Source organism: Homalodisca vitripennis, chromosome 5, assembly GCF_021130785.1.
Source record: "Homalodisca vitripennis isolate AUS2020 chromosome 5, UT_GWSS_2.1, whole genome shotgun sequence".
NCBI lineage: Eukaryota > Metazoa > Arthropoda > Insecta > Hemiptera > Cicadellidae > Homalodisca > Homalodisca vitripennis.
In genome coordinates this window covers 57885659-57911214 of record NC_060211.1, presented here as the reverse complement: position 1 = coordinate 57911214, position 25556 = coordinate 57885659, and the positions used below count along the sequence as shown (strand labels likewise).

At 38.9% G+C, this 25556-nt stretch overlaps 1 protein-coding gene across 1 annotated transcript in view; it reads right to left on the bottom strand.

Annotated features, from left to right (window-relative positions):
• LOC124362263 (cadherin-99C-like) overlaps nucleotides 1-25556 on the bottom strand; it is a 222983-nt gene that overhangs the window by 149468 nt on the left and 47959 nt on the right. The window contains 1 exon segment of the mRNA XM_046816616.1: nucleotides 15752-15793. The gene's annotated coding sequence lies outside the window, so the exon portion shown is untranslated.

Here is a 25556-nt window from a genome sequence, read left to right as displayed (position 1 = left end):
GATCATTATCAGGTTGTTTATCTGTCCCCCGGGCTTCAGCCTCTCCAGCTCCAGTTCGCAATCGCTTCCTCTCTTTCTGCCGCTCTCGTGTTACTCTGCCCTGTCCAGTACTGTGGCTCTCGAGTTACGATCTCACGCCTGCAGTGTGTCGCCCTACTTAACTCTCTCTTCAGCCCGACTCCAGGGGACGCTGATAGTCCTGAGTACGTGTATTGGACAAGTCATTTCCACGATATCTGGAGTTCCTCTCTACCCTGTCCAGTACTGTGGCTCTCGAGTTATGATACAAAGCCTACAGCGGGTTACTCTAATTAACTCTCTCCGGCAATTAACCCAAATTAATAAAATATTGTAATAACCAACTAATGGTATCAAAGTAATATGACATTATGTAGTGGATTGCGTACCATTTTATCTATTTGACTACAATAGATAACTAAACAATTCGAAATTGATAGATAAATTCAACAAAACAACAAGTAAAGCATTCAAATGATTTTGATCATTGTTATCCACATAAGCGATAAATGGCACTTCGTGACTATATCAATTCTACTCTTGACCATTCACTTAAGTTTTGCCTTAAGCAGGCCGCGATCTTCTACACAAGCATTAAGTGACCCTCTGATCGTCACCATAACCCACTACTGTCGTGATAACTCACTCCACTCTAGCCACTAGCCTCTCCCACTGACTCCTGCCCACGGACTGTAGGAAGTGCTTTATAGTCGAGGTCCTGCCCGCCTGCCCGGTTGACAATACCATCTAAGTTACTACTCTTGTAATAAACCTGCTCGCGATTCCAGATCAGCTGATAGTGTCGGCCAGCTACTGTGCAGTATCTCCCATCCACGGCTCTTAAGGACTTTCTGGGCTAGAATTATCGATACTATTGTATAAAACTCTAATGGCGTGTGTGTGTTTTACTCAATCGCGTAAAAACAACTAGACCGATTGTACTTTTACAAGGTTCTTTGGTTAACACAGTCCTTTTTTGAAAATCCGTCCGGCTAAGCCTTACTGGTCTTGAAAACTCCCTTAACACTCCATTATCCATTTTATTTATGGACTTGGCTTAGTCAGCAGACAGTAAATGTGTTTTGATCTCCTGTTAAAGTCAAGAGTAATAAGTATCATAATGTATACACATTTAAACATGTGATGGTAAATGTTTGTTGTTATTCATCTGCCAAAGTTAGTTACACTGAACAAATTTGATGTTACGTACAGAAGCTTCTCTTGTCTGGGCTTGTTTTTATTGGGATTTCAATCAAGTACAGTAAAAAGACACCATGTATTACTTCATAAATGTGTTAACTGAAAAGCTAAGTACTTCGACTTTAGTTTTCCTTTAGACAGGATACCTCCACACTGGCCTAAAACAGTTCATTTGTTACTAAAGACTTTGGAGCTATTCAATAACATATCATGACATACTAGGGATAAATTCAAGAAATTTCAGAGGTACTCATAGAAACAGTTTCACTCTCCGATTTCAGGGCCCCATTTTTATCTAAAATAATCAAGAGTTGAAGTATCTTTCAGTGAGTATCACTTATCTCAAGATAGTTTGGAATGCTATGTAAAAATAATACGTTTAAGGTGTCCCTGTTTTTTCAAAATGAAAAAGTGCAAAGTCAAAGGTAAGTGGTAGTATTATATTTAAAAAGAATTATATCATGTTTAGTTTTATGAACTCGTTAATTTCATATTGTAGTTCTGGGCAAATTGGTGAAAAGCGAACAGTATTTAAATAGCTAAGAAGGCATGAAAACTAGGTCTTCTTTTTCTTAATACTTGGCGATATGTCACTAGCTGTTATTGCGTTAATACGGCTGAAGAAAGACTACAAATTGCGCAACAACATGGCAATTGTGTCCGCCAGCTAAGTGGATTAAAAGGAAATCACGTCTTGGAAGGTTCTACATATAACGTATCTATCAGTTGGAAGGTTCGATGCAAATTTTTTATCCGATGAATTATGCAAGACGTGAAAAACTAACCAGTTGATTTGTACAGTACGTGGCCGCAGTTGCTGCACGGCAAGAAGACAAATTAATTTATCGCGATAAACAGGCGATTCATTAGTGACATAACAAAGGGACATTGGAAAAAGTCAGGTGGACGAGAAAATGTCAATGTGATTATTGGATTTGACGGATTATTGTTGAAAAAAATGATGCCACGGCCAATATATATTCAGCATGCAGAGTAAACAGTTTAACGAGACGGCATTAGCACCGAAGTTTGGAGGTAATGGTGATAGCACCGGTGATGTAAGAGGCCGCTATTTGTCAAGAAGGAATTAAGGTCAGTTTCACATCTCGCCGGTGACAAATGTAGTGGCCTACTTGAGCCTCCAGTCCGCGGCACAGCGACACGCGGCGCGGCACCTGGACCTCACTCACCGTTCACACTTTACAGATTTACCTTTACAGATACTGGTGCCAGGAAGATGGCATCACGGACCGGAGCCAGCGAGGGGGTCTAAGGGGTCTGGACCCCCCAACTTTTAATATTTTCAATTACCTTTTTAGTAAACATTTATTATTATTTAAATAATTCAGTATTACTGACATGTACTGCTGAAAGATCGTTCTGAACATAAAAACGGGTCAAGAACGGTATCTGTACACTACGGGAAAATATCAGTTGTCTGTGCCCCCCCCCAAAATGGTTTCCTGGCTTCGTTCTTGATGGGCATATATACCGTTGCTGGTTCATAGCCCAGAGGATACGACGGACCCGGTCGGTGAGAGAGTAAAATAGTATGTTCCTCTGTAAGGTTGTTACTTGTAGAAGACTGACATCATGATGCCATCGTTGGTCATGGGGATCGATGAGTGGCTACCTGAACTACCAGACAATAGAAGCTTCCACTTTCCGAATACGCACTATAGGATTATCTTATATTATTAGAGCATGTTTTATTCTATCATTCCTGATAGAAGGTTTATCTTATACTTTTACCTCATAAATCATTAACGTCTTTTACATTTACTTGCAAGCTCGTGTCGTTATTTCATATCTTGTTATCAAATGATGGTGAATTACTAGATTAATTACATTGGTGACTTTTCAGTGCAGATTCTGAGGTGTGTGGTTAGAGACAATTGGTCATTGAAAAGCAAAGGATAAAGAGATCTCAACAAATAAAAAGTATGAATTGATTTCTAACGTCATGACTCAACCTGACAAACAAGCAGAGGTCAAGAAATAAGCTAAATAAACAGTTCTTAGCTAACAATGACAGCATAACCATCGAATTCCCTAGACCATTGGCAGTTTTTGCCGAACACTACTAAGTAAGAGAGTCTACACAACAGATCGTCCGTAAATAGTCGGTGATAAATGGGTGTATCATGCGTAACAGCATGAGTTGGACAACTATTTGCATACAAGCCGGTAGGACGCCATTGAGGTGACGGGACCAATGACTCGCAGTTTACTGTGTCGGTCCGGTAGGAGGACGAGAGCCACCCTGGCAGTGGCAGGCCACTTGATCCGATAACAATCGCGAACTAACAGTCGTGGGCTGATCCTTTGATTCTGGTACTTTTGCACCTTGAACTTTACACATGCGTGGGATTTCAAAGCCAGAAAACAAAATAGAGCCAATAAACCGCGATGGTATTTCGATAACATAGTCCAAACGTCAGAGCTCTTTGAAAAGGTCGTATTGTATTTAGTGAATTCTCAGAAATATTCATTCTAAAATATAAGGTGTTGCCCTTAGCAAAGAAAATAATACACTTGAGCTTTTAATAAAGTGTTAAATTTATTCACTATTTTGGATTGGTGGCCACACAAATACAAACCAATAACGAAGAGAAGGGATTGAGGGAATATAAGTTACAGAAAGCCACAGAACTCTCACCCGCCATATCCTCTTAATCCCTATGATCCCTCTCACTAGTGTTACAGTCACTTCTACTGTGCGACCACTGAGTTTCACACACAACCCCTTGAGCTTACTACATTCATGTGATCCCTCTCTCTAGTGTTACAGTCACTTCTACCGTCCAACTGCGTTTAACACACAACCTCTTGAGCTCACTAAATCCATATGATCCATCGCACTAGTGTTACAGTCACTTCTAATATGCGGCCACTGAGTTTGACACACAACCCCTTGAGCTTACTACATCCCTGTGATCCTTGTCACTAGTGTTACAGTCACATCCACCGTGCGATCACTGAGTTTAACACACAACCCCCTGAACTAATTACATCCGTATGATCCGTCTCACTCGTGTTACAGTCACTTCCACAGTGTGACCACTGAGTTTAACACACAACCTCTTGGATAACTACATCCCTATGATCCGTCTCACTCGTGTTACAGTCACTTCCACCGTGTGACCACTGAGTTTAACACACAACCTCTTGGATAACTACATCCCTATGATCCGTTTCACTCGTGTTAAAGTCACTTCCACCGTGTGACCACTGAGTTTAACACACAACCTCTTGAGTTAACTACATCCCTATGAACCCCCTCACTAGTGTTATAGTCACTTCCACAGTGTGACCACTGAGTTTAACACACAACCTCTTGGATAACTACATCCCTATGATCCGTCTCACTCGTGTTACAGTCACTTCCACTGTGTGACCACTGAGTTTAACACACAACCTCTTGGATAACTACATCCCTATGATCCGTTTCACTCGTGTTACAGTCACTTCCACCGTGTGACCACTGAGTTTAACACACAACCTCTTGAGTTAACTACATCCCTATGATCCCTCTCACTAGTGTTACAGTCACTTCCACAGTGTGACCACTGAGTTTAACACACAACCTCTTGGATAACTACATCCCTATGATCCGTTTCACTCGTGTTACAGTCACTTCCACCGTGTGACCACTGAGTTTAACACACACAACCTCTTGAGTTAACTACATCCCTATGATCCCTCTCTCTAGTGTTACAGTCACTTCTACCGTCCAACTGCGTTTAACACACAACCTCTTGAGCTCACTAAATCCATATGATCCATCGCACTAGTGTTACTGTCACTTCTAATATGCGGCCACTGAGTTTGACACACAATCCCTTGAGCTTATTACATCCCTATGATCCTTGTCACTAGTGTTACAGTCACAACCACCGTGCGATCACTGAGTTTAACACACAGCCCCCTGAACTAATTACATCCGTATGATCCGTCTCACTCGTGTTACAGTCACTTCCACAGTGTGACCACTAAGTTTAACACACAACCTCTTGGATAACTACATCCCTATGATCCGTCTCACTCGTGTTACAGTCACTTCCACCGTGTGACCACTGAGTTTAACACACAACCTCTTGGATAACTACATCCCTATGATCCGTCTCACTCGTGTTACAGTCACTTCCACCGTGTGACCACTGAGTTTAACACACAACCTCTTGAGTTAACTACATCCCTATGATCCCTCTCACTAGTGTTACAGTCACTTCCACAGTGTGACCACTGAGTTTAACACACAACCTCTTGGATAACTACATCCCTATGATCCGTCTCACTAGTGTTACAGTGACTTCCACCGTGCGATCACTGAGTTTAACACACAACCCCCTGAACTAATTACATCCGTATGATCCGTCTCACTCGTGTTACAGTCACTTCCACCGTGTGAACACTGAGTTTAACACACAACCTCTTGGATAACTACATCCCTATGATCCGTTTCACTCGTGTTACAGTCACTTCCATCGTGTGACCACTGAGTTTAACACACAACCTCTTGGATAACTACATCCCTATGATCCGTCTCACTCGTGTTACAGTCAGTCACTTCCACCGTGTGACCACTGAGTTTAACACACAACCTCTTGAGTTAACTACATCCCTATGATCCCTCTCACTAGTGTTACAGTCACTTCCACAGTGTGACCACTGAGTTTAACACACAACCTCTTAGATAACTACATCCCTATGATCCTTCTCACTAGTGTTACAGTCACTTCCACCGTGCGATCACTGAGTTTAACACACAACCCCCTGAACTAATTACATCCGTATGATCCGTCTCACTCGTGTTACAGTCACTTCCACCGTGTGACCACTGAGTTTAACACACAACCTCTTGAGTTAACTACATCCCTATGATCCCTCTCACTAGTGTTACAGTCACTTCCACAGTGTGACCACTGAGTTTAACACACAACCTCTTGGATAACTACATCCCTATGATCCGTCTCACTAGTGTTACAGTGACTTCCACCGTGCGATCACTGAGTTTAACACACAACCCCCTGAACTAATTACATCCGTATGATCCGTCTCACTCGTGTTACAGTCACTTCCACCGTGTGACCACTGAGTTTAACACACAACCCCTTGAGCTTACTACATTCATGTGATCCCTCTCTCTAGTGTTACAGTCACTTCTACCGTCCAACTGCGTTTAACACACAACCTCTTGAGCTCACTAAATCCATATGATCCATCGCACTAGTGTTACAGTCACTTCTAATATGCGGCCACTGAGTTTGACACACAATCCCTTGAGCTTATTACATCCTTATGATCCTTGTCACTAGTGTTACAGTCACATCCACCGTGCGATCACTGAGTTTAACACACAACCTCTTGGATAACTACATCCCTATGATCCGTCTCACTCGTGTTACAGTCACTTCCACAGTGTGACCACTAAGTTTAACACACAACCTCTTGGATAACTACATCCCTATGATCCGTCTCACTCGTGTTACAGTCACTTCCACCGTGTGACCACTGAGTTTAACACACAACCTCTTGAGTTAACTACATCCCTATGATCCGTCTCACTCGTGTTACAGTCACTTCCACCGTGTGACCACTGAGTTTAACACACAACCTCTTGGATAACTACATCCCCTATGATCCCTCTCACTAGTGTTACAGTCACTTCCACAGTGTGACCACTGAGTTTAACACACAACCTCTTGGATAACTACATCCCTATGATCCGTCTCACTAGTGTTACAGTGACTTCCACCGTGCGATCACTGAGTTTAACACACAACCCCCTGAACTAATTACATCCGTATGATCCGTCTCACTCGTGTTACAGTCACTTCCACCGTGTGACCACTGAGTTTAACACACAACCCCTTGAGCTTACTACATTCATGTGATCCCTCTCTCTAGTGTTACAGTCACTTCTACCGTCCAACTGCGTTTAACACACAACCTCTTGAGCTCACTAAATCCATATGATCCATCGCACTAGTGTTACAGTCACTTCTAATATGCGGCCACTGAGTTTGACACACAATCCCTTGAGCTTATTACATCCTTATGATCCTTGTCACTAGTGTTACAGTCACATCCACCGTGCGATCACTGAGTTTAACACACAACCTCTTGGATAACTACATCCCTATGATCCGTCTCACTCGTGTTACAGTCACTTCCACAGTGTGACCACTAAGTTTAACACACAACCTCTTGGATAACTACATCCCTATGATCCGTCTCACTCGTGTTACAGTCACTTCCACCGTGTGACCACTGAGTTTAACACACAACCTCTTGAGTTAACTACATCCCTATGATCCGTCTCACTCGTGTTACAGTCACTTCCACCGTGTGACCACTGAGTTTAACACACAACCTCTTGGATAACTACATCCCTATGATCCGTCTCACTCGTGTTACAGTCACTTCCACCGTGTGACCACTGAGTTTAAACACACAAACTCTTGAGTTAACTACATCCCTATGATCCCTCTCACTAGTGTTACAGTCACTTCCACAGTGTGACCACTGAGTTTAACACACAACCTCTTGGATAACTACATCCCTATGATCCGTCTCACTAGTGTTACAGTGACTTCCACCGTGCGATCACTGAGTTTAACACACAACCCCCTGAACTAATTACATCCGTATGATCCGTCTCACTCGTGTTACAGTCACTTCCACCGTGCGATCACTGAGTTTAACACACAACCCCCTGAACTAATTACATCCGTATGATCCGTCTCACTAGTGTTACAGTCACTTTGCGATCACAATGAGTTTGAGTAACCTTGACAATTACACAAAAATATGTAGTGTTTGACACAATATTCTGTGTTGCATCTGGCATAGCCCCTCTTCTCAGCACCCATTAATTTTTTTGAGGTTGTTAATTGCATCGCTTTACACAAGAAATTATACAACCTTAACACAAGATTATAAAGATAAGTCATTTATTTTTGTGTACATAACATATTGTACCTTCCATGAGTATAAATCTGTTTAGTAATAGCAGCTATAGAACAATAAAAAAGACACAACTCGGTTTGATTATATATACTGTTAAATATATACCCTGTATCGATAACAAGCATCTCGAGTGCCTGTAATCACACACTGCCAGTTCTCATACAAGTTTGCACTTCGTACCTCTAATCACATTATAACAGTAGATTGCGCTGCCTTGTCATTGACAGCACATACATCATTAACCCATTACCGTACATATTGTGAATAAGGAAGCCGAATAGAGTCCGAGTAGGTCGCTGGTCTTGGCACGAATTCCTCATAGAACGCGACCAAACTGACAGGCGGTCGTAGAAAGGGAACGGCGGAATGTGGCGATTGCGCACGGGGAATGTGGGATTACGATTGAAATGTCATAAGGAATGGAGGTACGAGCACACTCCTGCAGCCGCGAAGTTAAAATGACTTTGCATCATTAATCTTCAATATAACTATATAAAGTGTTTTAATTAGGATAAATTACACATTTTAGTGTATAGAAATTTTTAAAACAATCGTTCTGATTCACACAAACTTCAATTATCAAACCTGCCAAATGTTAAATGATTAAATAATGATTTATTCTTCCATTTTTTACAATTTTCAGATCACATGAGATTTTTAAGGCTAACTAACCACGCTATCAGTAATGTGGTTAGTTCGATGTACTTTAAAATTAACATACTTTGGTACTTTAAAATTGGTATAATTTAAAATTAGTGTATACAAAAAATTACAGCAAATTACAAAACTACAGATTTTGAGTTTAGTTCATATTATAAGAATTAATAAAAACAGCTGTGTGGCATTCTCTGGGCATCTGCCATAATTAAAATTTAATTAGAGCTTGTAGCAACAATAAATATCACATAATGGAACATTAGTAGACTTTTAGAAGTAATGGTAACAGAACAAAATCCACCAATGAGAACAAACAGCAAAAATGTAGTAATGCTAATGTAACAAGATCAACATGAGAGAAATTACAGATAGAAAACTGACCTAAGTACATTATTTTAAAAATCTGTACCTTTGTTTCCAAAAAAAGCCATTTTTCAGTCTGGCCAAGAATAATTTTTAATGCATTTAATTTCTAGTGGAAGACTGTTAAAAAACCTTTGACAAGAATAAAGGAAGCACTGTCTAAAATATTCTTTACTGACTTTAGGAACTCTAACTAATTTACGACTTACGTTTCTTGTGTCATACCTTAAGGAATTTGTTCCATCATTTCTACTTCTCAAGAAGAATAATTTTTAAGAGCTTCGAAAACATAAAAGTGTTGTTTAGGCAAAATGTTAAATTTGTATTACAATTGAAAAGAACTTTCACTTATTTGTATATAATATTATAGGTATTATGTGATTTTGAAATAATCTTAGCTTATCTATTTATATTCACCCCTCCCCCAAACAAATTAGACCGTATTGTAATCTTGACTGAATTAATAAAAATGAAAAATTCGTAATAGGATATATTTTGGTCACACAACCGCCTTAAAAAATAGAAAGTTCTTAGCGTAGGCCTCAGTTTTCAATGAAGGTTCAAAATATGCTCTCTCCAGTTTATTTTTTCACTAAAAATTAATCCTAGCTAATTGAAATACTCTACTTTCTCTATAATCAAACAATTACAGTTTGCCATATCGCAGTTTGATGTATGATAAAATAAGCTGATATTGAAGTTCAAAATTCCCATACCAAAAATTTAAGTATTTCGTCTTTTTTATATTAATTTTTATTATATTATAACTACACGAGTTCTATAATAAATGTAAATAATGGTTTATGTTATTGTATAAGGATTGTATTATTATTTAAATAGAAAAGTGCGATGTAGTCTGCAAACGCATTAGCCGCGCCAGCAAAGGACTGCTCAAATACGTTGTTTATATAAACTAAATAAAAAAAAAAAATAATAATAATTGTCACCACGAACCTTACAATTCATAATTATTTATATATTTTATTTTCAGTAATACGTTATTAAAAGTTAGTCGCAGTTGACATATTTGTAATTTATATATTATTATTATTGCGTATTAAAAACTTAGAGCAACTCGTTTTGAATGATCTATTCTGCAGACAGCTGTAAAGCAATCTCATCGTAGTTTATAATTTTTTTTCATTATCGCCTTACCACTGCCTGCCAAATAATAAAGTAAGGCAGCCTTCTCGTACGAGGTTGTCTTTTACATTAGCGTATTGTCAGATTGGATGGCATACGTCGAAAAATGTTTCAGAAATGTTTTTAAAGATAGTAACATATTGACTTTCTTATTCTTCTTAAAACTATTGTTTCTTCTTAAAACTATTTACAAGGTATGATTATGCTACACGACATGCCGTGTAAAAGGATTTACTGAGGTTGCATGCCAAACTTCTATAACTCATTTCATTCTCAAGATGTCTTGCGAACAGAAATGTATCGTAACCTAAAGAAATGACTACAGTCTCTGGCAATTGTGTCAGTCTACTAAGTGATATGCTTCAATGACGCTCAGCCAAATTCCATGATTGGACTTGCACTATAATAGAACTCATTATTGCCTATGTATATAGAAACTTCAGTTACAATCAAATAGTCTATAGTTGAAATCAATTGATAAAATCTTTCTCTACATATCTTCCCTTATCAGGCATTCACAGTTGTATCCATTATATTGGGTTTTATAACAATTTTAGATAATAAAAGACTACACACAAAGTTACCAAAAGATTTGTTGGAGCAGTTAGGGCTACATGTGTTAATATGTCACATATTTATTAAAATATCACATGATTGTACTCAGTGTGAACAAATTTATTGATTCTGTTATTTTCTCATCGCCATTCAAGTTGTATTACTTTATTTTCATATTTATATTGAACCTTTGTCGTACTTGAATTTATTTCAATTTATGAATAAGGTGTTGGTTTGAATTAGCTAAAACAGAAATATCCAATTTGCTTATAATTTGAATAATAGGAATTCTGTTTTTGGTTATATTTTTAATAATCAACTATTTAATTAATGTTTTAAACTGATCTATGCAACTGATCTGTTTCTTTATTAAGTTGACCTTGTTATTTCGTTTGTTTCAGCTTTCGGCACAGGCAATAAAGTTTCTATCTTACTGTTTAAGAACTAGCCTACAAATGTAGGCGAACGTGAACTAAAGTGTGGTGTGGAGGCCATGGTAAGGGCTCGAACTTAAGTTTCAGCCACCACTTTCACACTGCGGCCATTTCGTATGTTACAGTAACAGGACACGCAGGTCATGGTAACATTTTAGTCTCAATGTTGAAAAGTCTAACCCTCACCACTCTCTGTCCACTCCTATTTTGTCAGATAAGGCACTTGACAGATGACCATTGTTAACGTTATGGTGCAGCCAGGAAGGGGTGGGCCGAGGCGGGAAGGAGAGACGTGTCCTGTTCTCAGTAACCGAGATGTTTCCGGTGCACCGGGCGTCACGGCCAGTAACCACACTGTGGTCAGTGTATTACACCGGACCTACAACCTCTGTCTATGCAGGCTTACTTACACTTATTAATGTTTACATTCTACACTACGCGTGGCAGTCGACAAAACGTGTCACTTTCTTCATTAAGGACAAGATGAGAAAAACTCTCATTGCACTTTGTACCGCATGGAAGAAACACATGTGGTTGAAGACCTCTCAGGTCGTAGTAATAAATACTCAGTATTGCAAAGTTTAAATTTGGCAAATAAAACATACCAGCATCACTTTTAGATGTTAAAATAAAATAGTGTCTTGCACATTGCTGCTAGAATAGAGTCATAATGAACTAAAATGATATCTTGTGGGTGGGCTTGGTGGTTCCAATGTTCTTTGAAATGTTTCCTATAAACTTAATCACTTAATACAGCTTTAAAATAGCTTCCCTTCACGTTATTGTCGATTCACACACCGCAGGGTCAGCATATTGCTCGACATTGCAACTGTAGTCACAAAAAGGAAGTAAGGATCAAGGTAGTCCTCAAAGAAGAATCGTTCTAGGACGCAAGAACTCGATGATGAACCCCAAGTTGGGCTCAAAGCACGTGGTCTCAAAGTACTTGATATCGTGGACAAAGCACGCGAGGTGGTAAACGTTGAGCTGTCGGACAGCAACAAAGTTAAGAGAGAAAACATTATTACACGTGCCAATTAAGTTACTATTCCGCCAAGAATTTAATTCCAAGAACATCGGAGAAAAATAATACTAACTAATAACCAGTAACGGGGTTGCAATACTCGTTATAATGCAACTAAGTAACGGTACAGATTAGCCCTTAAAAAACATTTGCACTGTTTCCGAAGTGAAAAGATAGTCAGCAAGTGTAAGGTTGGGAGTAGACCCCGTATCCTGTTAAGATTCCATGAGGATGAATAAAGTGTCACTTATTTGAGTCACGTCAACCCGGAAGAGGAGGAGGTTGATTCTATTCCAGCCTCATCCAGTCAAAATGGTAAGGGAGACCGGGGGAGACAATACTCACATGTTTGCACTAGAAGAAGTCTTTACCCACTCCAAAGTACACCCTCCACAATGAACTAAGTCTCTCGACCAAATATTTGTATCCTAATATCTGAAATTTGCTTTAGTGATGTTTTTCTTCTGAGCATTCATTAGGTAACCAGATATAAGTGACACGTTGGTTTTTTGCTATACCCAGTATACGTTCTACTGGCATAAACGCATTTCTTACTATTTAAATTAAAACCATTCCTTCCGGCTCGCATTAAAACCAATCAAGCAATGAGTACAATTTAATTGACATAGTAATAAAAACTGACAGTAAAAGTTATCATACGCCCCGATAATGGCAATTGCAGTCTGAGTAACTTGTTCAGATAAACAACTTTCTAGTCGTTCAATTTCGCTCACGCCAGTGGTTAGCTGATAGTAAATATCTGCACTATTATCAAGATAGAGACATAAAAGCCTTGAAAGGGAAAGTCAAATTATGAAGTGTGAGGAGTCGTCGTAAACCGGCGATAACACGTCGCCCACACCAAGGCTGCGCAGGATCGTTCTTCCTCCGTCGCCTTCGCCTTCAAGAATGAATGTGGAGGGAAATATTCTAGGCAATGGTAACCGCCGCTTGGTGGGACCATGGTGGCAAAAAGTCCATTATATAAAAGCACAATTAAAAAAATTAATACAGTTTGTTACAAACTTTCTATAGATTCATAATCAAGTAACAACTTATTGACCAAAAATTCTTTTATTTTTAAATGTTGACCTTAAGTTTAAGAACAGAAAATTAATCACGTGTAAGTCATTTTCCAAATGTTGTACAAATATTATATAATTTGAAAACACTATGTTGACAATTTATGAAATTAAATAATATTAAAAAACATTATATCACAATTGAACAAAAATTGGATGATTTAATGTATTTTGCACGAAAAAACGGTAAGCTGTTGAACATTTTCCTATTCTTATGCTTTATAAAAGAGCTCCACTAAGTTCGATCGTGATTATTCAATTGTTATTAACTAAATGCATTAAAGAAGGAGCATTAAAATTTCAGCTGCAAATGTTTGTATCTGCCTTCTGCACTAAAATGTATCTACAGAGGACAGATTTTATCTTGAAATAAGACCGAGAGGGACACGGGAAGAGGTTTTTCGATGTAAAAACTGACCTCATTTGGAGATTTGTAATCTTTATAAAATAGTTAGACATAGAGAGTTAAATGTTAGCCTACTTAGTTTGTGGTGGTTACGCTTTTGAAATAGATGTAAAAATGTAAAATTATTAGTGGTGGGAAGAATTTCCGAATTTAAAGATATTTTCCACAAAATATTGGAATTTTCTTACCTATACAAATACATTTGAGAACAGTGTATGAGAAAATGTCCTTTTGCAAGTTAAGATGCCTTGTCATTGATTAAAAGATAAAGCGAAAAGCTTTTCCCAGAATGCAGCAAAGGTAGCAATATTAAAGAGTGTTCGTTACTATTAGGCTTTTACTTTTCGAGTTTACCAATTTTCATTTAAATCACGTACTGCAATCTAAACTGTCTAATTGAGTTAGTTTGGAAATTAAGTAATCTTACTTCGAAAAAGGGCTTACCATAAATCTAGCAAAATTAAGCGACACTTAAAAGTTAAGTTTAATTGACTAAAACAATAAAACTTGTTGAACTAAAGTAGCATAATCTAGGGTCCCTGGTCTGTATGGGTGATTAATTTCAGGCTCATAATTTGTAAAAGGTTCAGTGTTTTAATTGTGTTTGCTTGTTTCTTTTATTTTGCCATATTCCTCATCCTCATATAGTGGATATAGTCACAGCCCTCTAACTGAGAGATCACGGGTTCAAATCCCGTGGAGCACCTATCATACAGGAAAAGCAGTCACAGTGTCAGCATAGCCGAGAGCTGAGGCTTTAAAGAAATAAAAAAAAAATAATAATAGGAGGTGTTAAAAATGAATAAATGTTTAATGCGGAATATTACCCGGAATCCTTAATGTAAATACCCGGAATGTTCGGAGAAATGGGTTCAGAGCCCACTAACTTACTTCCCACTACACCGTGTTAGTTTGTTAGAATGACCTAGTCTGCTATAAAAACAGAGAAAGTGAGTAAAATGACGAAAGTGGCAGGGCTGGGACTGGTAGAGCGGGACAAGTCGGTCCGTTTCATCTCACGTCCCCAGAGCAGGTGTACATTAGTATGTGAGGCATTGATAACACGGGCTATCATAGAATCGCTGATTTTCCTCTTAAGGCTTCCACGATGGAAAATTGCCACTTTGAGTCCACTCGTTAACATGACAAGTAATTTTCTCGTTTGTTGCGACTCGACCGTACGCTCGACGATTTAAACTTGTTTACGTGTTTACTGAATTATTAATTAGCTTCCAACTGGGAGTGGAAGAGTTATATTCTTGGCACGTGTAAACAAGCTTGAAGCAACCAAGGATATTTCATTGCAATCCATTATTTTAAACCGCTTTTGCAAAACAGATTAACAATACAGAAGACATAATGTACCAGTAACTTAAAAGCAACAATGACTAACTGCAAGTGGACTAATTAATTTTAAAAGTCATAAAACACTTTGAACTACAGTGTTATTTGTTTTACTTATATTTGATTTTACAAAGAAATCGTCTTATTTTCAAAATTCATCTGTTACTTCCAAAAACGTATTTCTTTAGATTTTTTAGTGCAGTCGGAATACTTACTGCAGTTGATGTTTTTGTATGACCGGTACATATAAGATGTTCAAGTACGTCTAGAATCTCTTTAGGAAATATATTACAAGGAGATGGAAGATCAAGTACAAGCAGGAATATACCGACACCACACCCACACCCAGGACTTGCCCTTCCTACTTTAAATTGGCTTATATAATTATAGTCTTGTGTTTGGACCAGAACAAACGTTAGCGTCTAAGGCCTGCTTCAAAATTAAATGTCAATCTTCACACCAGCATATAAATATACAAGCAACAACAGTAACTATATAAAAAAGTACGACTACTACTACAAGTATTGCGAGTATTAAGGGAACTACCACTTACCGTTCTGGGTCTGCAGCTAGTTGCTCATGTCACGAAGAACCCCTGCAACAAACACGAAAACCGTTACCACAAATTAATGTGTAATAAGAATTCTCAATCTAGTGATATTCTCTATTTGTGCACTGATATCTATGCTGTTAGCAAGACATCTACCATCGAGCCGAGGCCGGTCGCCGCTCTCGGAAGTGAGATAAGCCCTGTAAACACTAGACGAGGCCAGCTCCAAGATCCTGTGAGGAAGTTGAGCATCCACGCGCTGCATCTTGTAATGAGACGCTGGTATTGACTTTCAACTAGTTTTTGTAAGATTCTCGCAATGAGAGTCTTACGGAGCCCGGGTATCAGTCACGCCTACCCTACTGCTCTCCCGAGTCTTGTAGAGCGGCGTTCCTGCAGAAGTAAATTGTGTAAAGATGAAATTGTTACCGTGCATTAATATAGCTAGTAATGTAACATTTCCGGAAAAATTCATAAATACCGGGAAATTTACAGGAATTTATAATTTCCTCCTAAAAGCATAGGTCAGTGGACACCCCAATATTTTTTTAATCCCTTAGATCTAATATATTAATAAGAACATATAAATAAATTCTTAAAAAGTTATAATCAAAAATAAAAATCATAAAAGTCTTAATTCCTTCACATAAATTTTAAAACTGTGATATTTGCGTTCATCCTTAAATGTTATTAAATACCTACATAATTGCTTAGTGTATCATTACTAACCGTGTTTTCTACGTAGAATAAAATGAAATGATCAAATTTTTAAACCTATATTACGAATTCTGTCATATCTGTTATAAAATAGTGCAAAATACTCCCAAATTACTAATAGGTCATCTTAACTTATTAAATTAAACTGCAAATTTAAATATTTGCATTTAATAATTTTGTTTATGTAAATTATGATTTAAATTTGATATATTCACTATTTGCTCCTTCGGGAAGTTCCCTGGAAATATTCACATTTATAAATTCCCTTCCCACAGAGAATATTCCCACCTTACCTCACTAAATATAGCTCATTACACAGTAACAGGCCAAGTCTAAAGGCATTTGTAATCTGCTACATTCTTACGGTTGTGTCCTTCATGCCATATTAAATGCAAATGTCTCGATAACTCTTCCTTTAAAAAGGACTTCTAGCAGAATGGCACTGTGATGTATGAATGACATACTGGTATAAGTCACTGCCTCAAAGGCGGATTTAATCGTTATGTTTTATTCATAAGAAGTATGTTAACACATTTTACATATTCTAATAATATTGTCTCCAGCTGAAAATTTATTTGATGATAAATGGAAATACTAATAAAACGTTGTTTTTGTTCTTGACAAGAAGCTGAGAAATTCCACTTAGTCTTAAAGGGACCTTTTGCTGCTTCCGGTGTGATAGGATAGTCTGGATGGGTAAGGTTTGGGGTAGTGGGCGCCTCCTGTCAAAATCCATGAGGAAGGACTTTGGGATTCTCAATCATATCTCCTTGGAAGAAGGGGAAGGCTTTGTACCTGCCACTCCAGTCAAAGCAGGCAGGTGGTGGCATACCCTTATGAATAATGATTTTATTCCATCAAAAATACAAGTGCAAATTACAAATAACATAAATGGAGTCTATACTGCTACAGTTTCAAGTAGCGTGACAGGACAAAAAAAAATATAAAACATGAAAATAAAGTCAGTCAGCTTGTGATTATTCTTTGGTAAGAGCAGGGCTGTTGCTATCCTATTATGTCTAGGATGGTAACAACCCCTGACACTTAGGGAGCCCCACCAACTCCAACAGTCATCCCCTGCACTAGACTAGACCTATCGATCTACCCTTGCACCCCAATATCTTGAAATATACTGCCGCTCCTGGACATCCATAAGGTTGTCCCAATTAAAGTGACACATCGTTTTTGCTGTTCCCACTGGAAAGTATAAAACAACCAGGAGTGAACCCTCCTGCAAAATAATATGATAATACCTGTATAATTAAAAAAAAGTATTATTAAAATTCGAAATTAAAATAAACGGATCTTTTAGGTTGTATTGCGTTTTCTATGTCCAAATATTTTTGAAGAGTTAGTGGCTTAACTGTGACAATAATTGCGACACGAACCAACAACCATCTTGCACATTTAACGAGGTTAAGTTGTATCTTGCGTCCAGAAGGAGAATAAACAACACACATGTTCGATCTCCACACGATACACCCAGGGACCGGCCAACCCCACGCACTTGATAGCGTAATTGTGAGCGACACAGCCCTGCCCGCTAATCCCGTTACACAAGAGCTAGAAAGTCATATAAAGTGCACACAAGAGGCCTGGGAGATAGCTTTATCTAGCACTGGCGTGAGCGGCGGTGTGGTCCGCCATCCATCTGGGATCTACGTGTACTCTAGCGGTATGTAGGTCGTGCTGCTCCTGAGCCGCTGACGGAGTGTAGGGCCACTCTTGCGACACGTTCATTGTTTATCTGTACTGGAAGACTTGACTTAAATAAATATTTATGGTCTCTATAGTGGAACAGTTAGTTAATTTGTGCCCAAATCATTGTGGTCAACACTTAACACCCAGTTATAAGTAGGGAAGAAACCCCTTGACGTAAAAGAATTTAAAGTTGTGCTAGCGACTATTGCCGCGACATTAATGTTTTATTTTACAACAACATATTGCTGAATGTTAAATATTTTTCGGGAATTGTAAAGTAGTCATGAATAATATTTTAATAAGTAAAATGTTTTGAAAGTATTTATCTAAAAATTAACTGAGATTTATTATTTACTTCCCTCTTTAAAAATGTTTAGATGGAGTCTCGTGCAATATTGTTCTACCTCAGCACTAATGACTAATATACTACTTCAGACAATAATAAGGCTACGACCATTTGTTCCGTATGTTAACGAAACAAAAAAGAAATATGTAAACGTTTACCAGTTTCATAAGTCCACACGGCAAACAACTGTTTCACCAATTCCTCGTGAAGCAGTAATATTTAATATTCCAAACCGTACGACATCGTTTAGAGCCGACCAGTTGAACCTGTTTATCCACGTCTATAAACCATCAGAGCTTTCTACATCCTCTCCGAGACCTTTACTCTCTGCCAGTTTACAACAGTTTACTTCCTCACCAGTCACTTGTTCGTGACCCACGCAGTAGGCAGACGCAGAATTCCTAGTTTTGTCTCAGGAATGTCTCGACTCAGGACAATCCGGAGCAGGACAATAAACCGGGAGTTAGTTTCTCAGGACAATCAGTCGGCACGAAAGGAATTCCGTTCGACGAACGATGTTGTTATACCTTCCCGATTTACATACAGCGAACACTTGTTAGACATTGCTCCTTTTAAGGTACCGGTTTGAAAGTTTCTCCCAGGGAAGAGTTTATCTTGTTTGAGTACGTATCAAATTAAATGGCTTAAATTAAAATTCAACTAGATTTTAGTAGTTTAAGTTACAACACTACTCACTTGTGATGTTAATTGTCCTTTCTCTTAAGAACAAAATTTTAAAACTAATGTTAACAACTACTTGGGAAACATCCGTCATTCGTGGGTTAACCTCACCAGGCTCGTTTCACTCACGTACAATACCATATAGCCATCCACTCTGAACAATGACCGTTCAAGAGAATATGTAGCTGTAGTATTTGAGTGCTGACAGAACTGTGTCGCATCAATAACAGTAAGCGTCAAGTGTAACATGACCTCCACTCTGAACAATGACCGTTCAAGAAAACATGTAGCTGTAGTGTTTGAGTGCTGACAGAACTGTGTCGCATCAATAGAAGCGTCAAGTGTAACATGGCCTCCACTCTGAACAATGACCGTTCAAGAAAACATGTAGCAGTAGTGTTTGAGTGCTGACAGAACTGTGTCGCATCAATAACAGCAAGCGTCAAGTGTAACATGACCTCCACTCTGAACAATGACCGTTCAAGAAAACATGTAGCAGTAGTGTTTGAGTGCTGACAGAACTGTGTCGCATCAATAACAGTAAGCGTCAAGTGTAACATGACCTCCACTCTGAACAGTGACCGTTCAAGAGAATATGTAGCCGCAGTGTTTGAGTGCTGACAGAACTGTGTCGCATCAATAACAGTAAGCGTCAAGTGAAACATGACCTCCACTCTGAAGAATGACCGTTCAAGAAAACATGAAGCTGTAGTGTTTGAGTGCTGACAGAACTGTGTCGCATCAATAACAACAAGCGTCAAGTGTAACATGGCCTCCACTCTGAACAGTGACCGTTCAAGAGAATATGTAGCCGCAGTGTTTGAGTGCTGACAGAACTGTGTCGCATCATAACAGCAAGCGTCAAGTGTAACATGGCCTCCACTCTAAACAATGACCGTTCAAGAGAATATGTAGCCGCAGTGTTTGAGTGCTGACAGAACTGTGTCGCATCATAACAGCAAGCGTCAAGTGTAACATGGCCTCCACTCTAAACAATGACCGTTCAAGAGAATATGTAGCCGCAGTGTTTGAGTGCTGACAGAACTGTGTCGCACCAATAACAGTAAGCGTCAAGTGTAACATGACCTCCACTCTGAACAGTGACCGTTCAAGAGAATATGTTAGCCGCAGTGTTTGAGTGCTGACAGAACTGTGTCGCATCAATAACAGCAAGCGTCAAGTGTGTAACATGGCCTCCACTCTGAACAGTGACCGTTCAAGAGAATATGTAGCCGCAGTGTTTTGAGTGCTGACAGAACTGTGTCGCATCAATAACAGCAAGCGTCAAGTGTAACATGGCCTCCACTGCTGAACAATGACCGTTCAAGAGAATAAATGTAGCCGCAGTGTTTGAGTGCTGTCAGAACTGTGTCGCATCAATAACAGTAAGCGTCAAGTGTAACATGACCTCCACTCTGAACAATGACCGTTCAAGAGAATATGTAGCCGCAGTGTTTGAGTGCTGTCAGAACTGTGTCGCATCAATAACAGTAAGCGTCAAGTGTAACATGACCTCCACTCTGAACAATGACCGTTCAAGAAAAAATGTAGCTGTAGTGTTTGAGTGCTGACAGAACTGTGTCGCATCAGTAACAGCAAGCGTCAAGAGTAACATGACCTAGACTCTGAACAATGACCGTTCAAGAGAATATGTATCCGCAGTGTTTTGAGTGCTGTCAGAACTGTGTCGCATCAATAACAGTAAGCGTCAAGTGTAACATGGCCTAGACTCTGAACAATGACCGTTCAAGAGAATATGTAGCCGCAGTGTTTGAGTGCTGTCAGAACTGTGTCGCATCAATAACAGTAAGCGTCAAGTGTAACATGACCTCCACTCTGAACAATGACCGTTCAAGAGAATATGTAGCCGCAGTGTTTTGAGTGCTGACAGAACTGTGTCGCATCAATAACAGTAAGCGTCAAGTGTAACATGACCTCCACTCTGAACAATGACCGTTCAAGAAAAAATGTAGCTGTAGTGTTTGAGTGCTGTCAGAACTGTGTCGCATCAATAACAGTAAGCGTCAAGTGTAACATGGCCTAGACTCTGAACAATGACCGTTCAAGAGAATATGTAGCCCGCAGTGTTTTTGAGTGCTGACAGAACTGTGTCGCATCAATAACAGCAAGCGTCAAGTGTAACATGGCCTCCACTCTGAACAATGACCGTTCAAGAGAATATGTAGCCGCAGTGTTTGAGTGCTGTCAGAACTGTGTCCGCATCAATAACAGTAAGCGTCAAATGTAACATGACCTCCACTCTGAACAATGACCGTTCAAGAGAATATGTAGCCGCAGTGTTTGAGTGCTGTCAGAACTGTGTCGCATCAATAACAGTAAGCGTCAAGTGTAACATGACCTCCACTCTGAACAATGACCGTTCAAGAAAAAATGTAGCTGTAGTGTTTGAGTGCTGACAGAACTGTGTCGCATCAGTAACAGCAAGCGTCAAGTGTAACATGACCTAGACTCTGAACAATGACCGTTCAAGAGAATATGTAGCCGCAGTGTTTGAGTGCTGTCAGAACTTGTGTCGCATCAATAACAGTAAGCGTCAAGTGTAACATGGCCTAGAACTCTGAACAATGAACCGTTCAAGAGAATATGTAGCCGCAGTGTTTTGAGTGCTGTCAGAACTGTGTCGCATCAATAACAGTAAGCGTCAAGTGTAAAAATGACCTCCACTCTGAACAATGACCGTTCAAGAAAAAATGTAGCTGTAGTGTTTGAGTGCTGACAGAACTGTTGTCGCATCAGTAACAGCAAGCGTCAAGTGTAACATGACCTCCACTCTGAACAATGACTGTACAATTAATATGTAGCCGCAGTGTTTGAATACTGGCAGAACTGTGTCGCATCAATAACAGAAAGTGTCAAATGTAACACGACCACCTTTCTGAACAATGCCTTGGTGACCGGTTGCTGTACGGACAAATCAATTAATAAACAATAAATAATTCATGAGGTGAAGAGACCGCTGGATCTCGTGTGTCATGACGTCACACATGAAAATAACTCCTCCACGCCGGGAAGTCACGTGCTACCTGTGATCTCTGACTGTTTACGAAACGGTCCTGCCGGAAGATCTGAACTGCAACAAGCCGATTCCGGTAATGGTATGCGCCGACTACAGGCAGGTATTCGCCGTGGCGGGAAGGCGTGTCATCCTAGAAATGAATCGATGGTGGGGACACTAATGGCCACGTGGGACCATAACAATCGGCCTCACTCCGTAATTGTTGCCAATTTATAAAGAAAATGCGTGTATAATTGTATTTGGAAAATATATCGGCACGATACGTATTGGAAACAGGAATAGGCGGAGCGACGTGGGCGGTGCTTCACGCCGTGCGGCGAGATGAATACCAACTCCAGGAGAGACCGTGACACCTTGAGTCTGACTTACTGTGGCCGGCCACTCTCCAAACTGGGAATTAACGTAGATACGTTTATTTATGTAGGCAAGGAGACAGTGGTTGTGACGCAAGATCGGGCGGCAGGTGGCCAGTAACGTTTAGTAACGGACTTTACTCTGAGAGATTAGCTTCTGTCAACGAACAACCTTTAACCTGCTCAGAGCATTCACCAATGTAGTATTTAACATTCTTTATAGCAATGAGCAACTGTACTGATCTCGGTTCTTCAAAGTTTCCAGTCGCACCGTGTTACTGGTGGACATGACAGATGCATGACGATCGCGTCCCTTGTGAGCCACTCCGACATCGCCTCGATGACCAATATAAAAGCACTCAAGCATTGAGTACCAGTTCTTCAAAGTTTCCAGTCGCACCGAGTTACTGGTGGACGTGACAGGTGCATGACGATCACTTCCCTTGTGAGCCACTCCGATCTTGCCTCGATGACCCATATAAAAGCACTAAAATATTAAGCACCTGTACTCATCTTGGTTCTTCAAATTTTCCAATCGCACCCTGTTACTGGTGGACGTGACAGGTGCATGACGACCACGTCCCTTGTGAGCCAGCCCGACCTCGCCCTGACGACCTTCGGTCTTCCTACATCATCCGCAACTCCGCGCCTTGACATGATGTGCTGCCTGCTGCCTCAGCACTTCTACTACACAAACAGTTCCAGCTGACATTTCATCTACAAGGTCAAAACAGCTCATTGCGACTTTCTTGGCCCTATATAATTAGCAACTATAAACGACAACGATGGCAATAACGGTGACAACTTTACTCCTGTGTTAAGATGTTCGTTTTCCAGTTTATTACCCAAGAAACTGTTCATGATTTTATCACTGTCGGTTGTCGCTGTGCCAAGATTTGAGATAATAACTGACTATTGTACGACCTCTACGGAAACGATTCTTGTGAGCGGGAAAATCAATATTTTTGATTATGGCTATGGTTAGAACTGAAAAATGTCCCTATGTTTTAGGACTGATTAAATATATGAAGGAAAATTTGAGGTTTTTAATAAAAATAAACCATTCATATCCTTTTTAAATGTCATACAAAAGAAATTATGACTAAAAACATTCCAAAGCGGCTCTGATTCTTTTTCATGCTGCCGTATTACTCTAGATTTCAATTCTAGTGTCAATTCAATAATACATATCTTCAATTCAATATAAAATAGAGTTGGCATTTTAAGTGTTTAAGTGATACGTCTATTCATTCCATTATCAAACAAAGTTGGTGCTTTAATTGATAAATGGATACATATCAAAATGCATTGTCTATAGTCTCGGAACTGAATATTCGAATTAAAAATGTGGTATTATCTTTCGTCAAAACAGTCTGGGTTTTCTCCAAAACCAAATGTTTTAGGTTTCCAGTGCATGTTTTGGAATAAATATTTAATTTCCATCTGTAGGTGGTTAAAAAATGTGACAGTGCTCCACATTTAAAAATGTTTTAAACTTTGACAACCCCATGTGGAGCACTTCACGTTTTTAACTACAGGATGATGGAACTGTTCAATATCAAATATAGAACTTTAAGTGATAAAGGTATACTATATAAATCTTCCATCCAAATCAAACGGATTTGGCACTACAAGTGATTAATGGATACATCTCCTCATATGAAGATGGCATTTTAAGTGATGAAGGTATATACATCTTTTCAATCCACTATCTATCAGAGAAGGCACTTTAAGTTATTAATGGGCATATTTCCTCAATCCATTATCAAACGGAGTTAGCACTTTAAGCGATGAAGAGGTAAATCAGACTTGTGACTTCAATTAATAAGTTGACGAGTTTACGCAGACTTGGATTGTTATACATATTCATCTCATAATTCATCTCATCAAAAACACCATTCAGCTCTGACTTTGTAACGTAGTATTCAGTAAATATTAGTTGTTAATGTCTTGGTTATCGAACAATTGTTGCTTTACTTTGAGTGCGAACTAAATACTGTTTTATTAAAGATTTGTGCACGTGTCTTCATAAAGTACATGGTATATGGTCTCTCGTTTTTGTGTAATTATGACTTTATATCCATTACATACTCGTATTTAAAATACAGAAATAATGGTAAAAACCACGTGGACGATTTGATTTTAGCCAAATTTAGCATGATAGTCTTCTTTCTAAACACTTCTAAAATTATTTTGATTTGATTTATTACACTGCATCCTGGATTTTTAAACCAATAAATCAGATTGCTTACTTGCAAGCAGTTTTCTCTAAACAGCATCGATAGTTGTTTTGTAACAGTTTATAATGTAGTCTATTATATAGTGGGAGTAACATTATAAGTTAATTTATGTTACTGTTTAAAAAATATGAAATTTTGTTTTATAGAATAAATATTGAAGTTGACATTGACTCTTTCGACATTATAGTAGAGTGAATACATCGAAACAGGTCACTACGAGAAAAGTGTTTTAGTCCTGTGTAGTGTTTTCTTAGTTCTGTAAACTGTGGTAAAAGTTCTGTAAATTATTGTAAAGAAATTTGATCTCGAGAGACTCAAACGTACGTGATGATAACAATGATAAGATCCGCATGTGTAATCGACGTCTCCCGTGTGTGCGACACGCTAATGTGTATGTGGGGATTCCAAATTTTATTTTAATCTCTTCATTTTGATGACCTCCTAACGTTTAAAAAAATGACACAACATTTTATTGATTTATTACTGAAAATCAGCATTCAATATAGCACAGTTATTTTTTATTATGAAATGTTATTAGAACTAAGACAAACGCACTTTCAATACTACCTAAGAAAAGTCTTATACATCCAATCCCTTCTTTAATTTGAAGGACAACACGACCTGACTAGCTAACATAAAGCAAGGTTTATACTTCAAGAATAAATTCCCAGAACCAGGCGTTGGACATTTGCCCTGAAACGTGGCTTTGACTGTGGCACGTTCCTTACGTAAA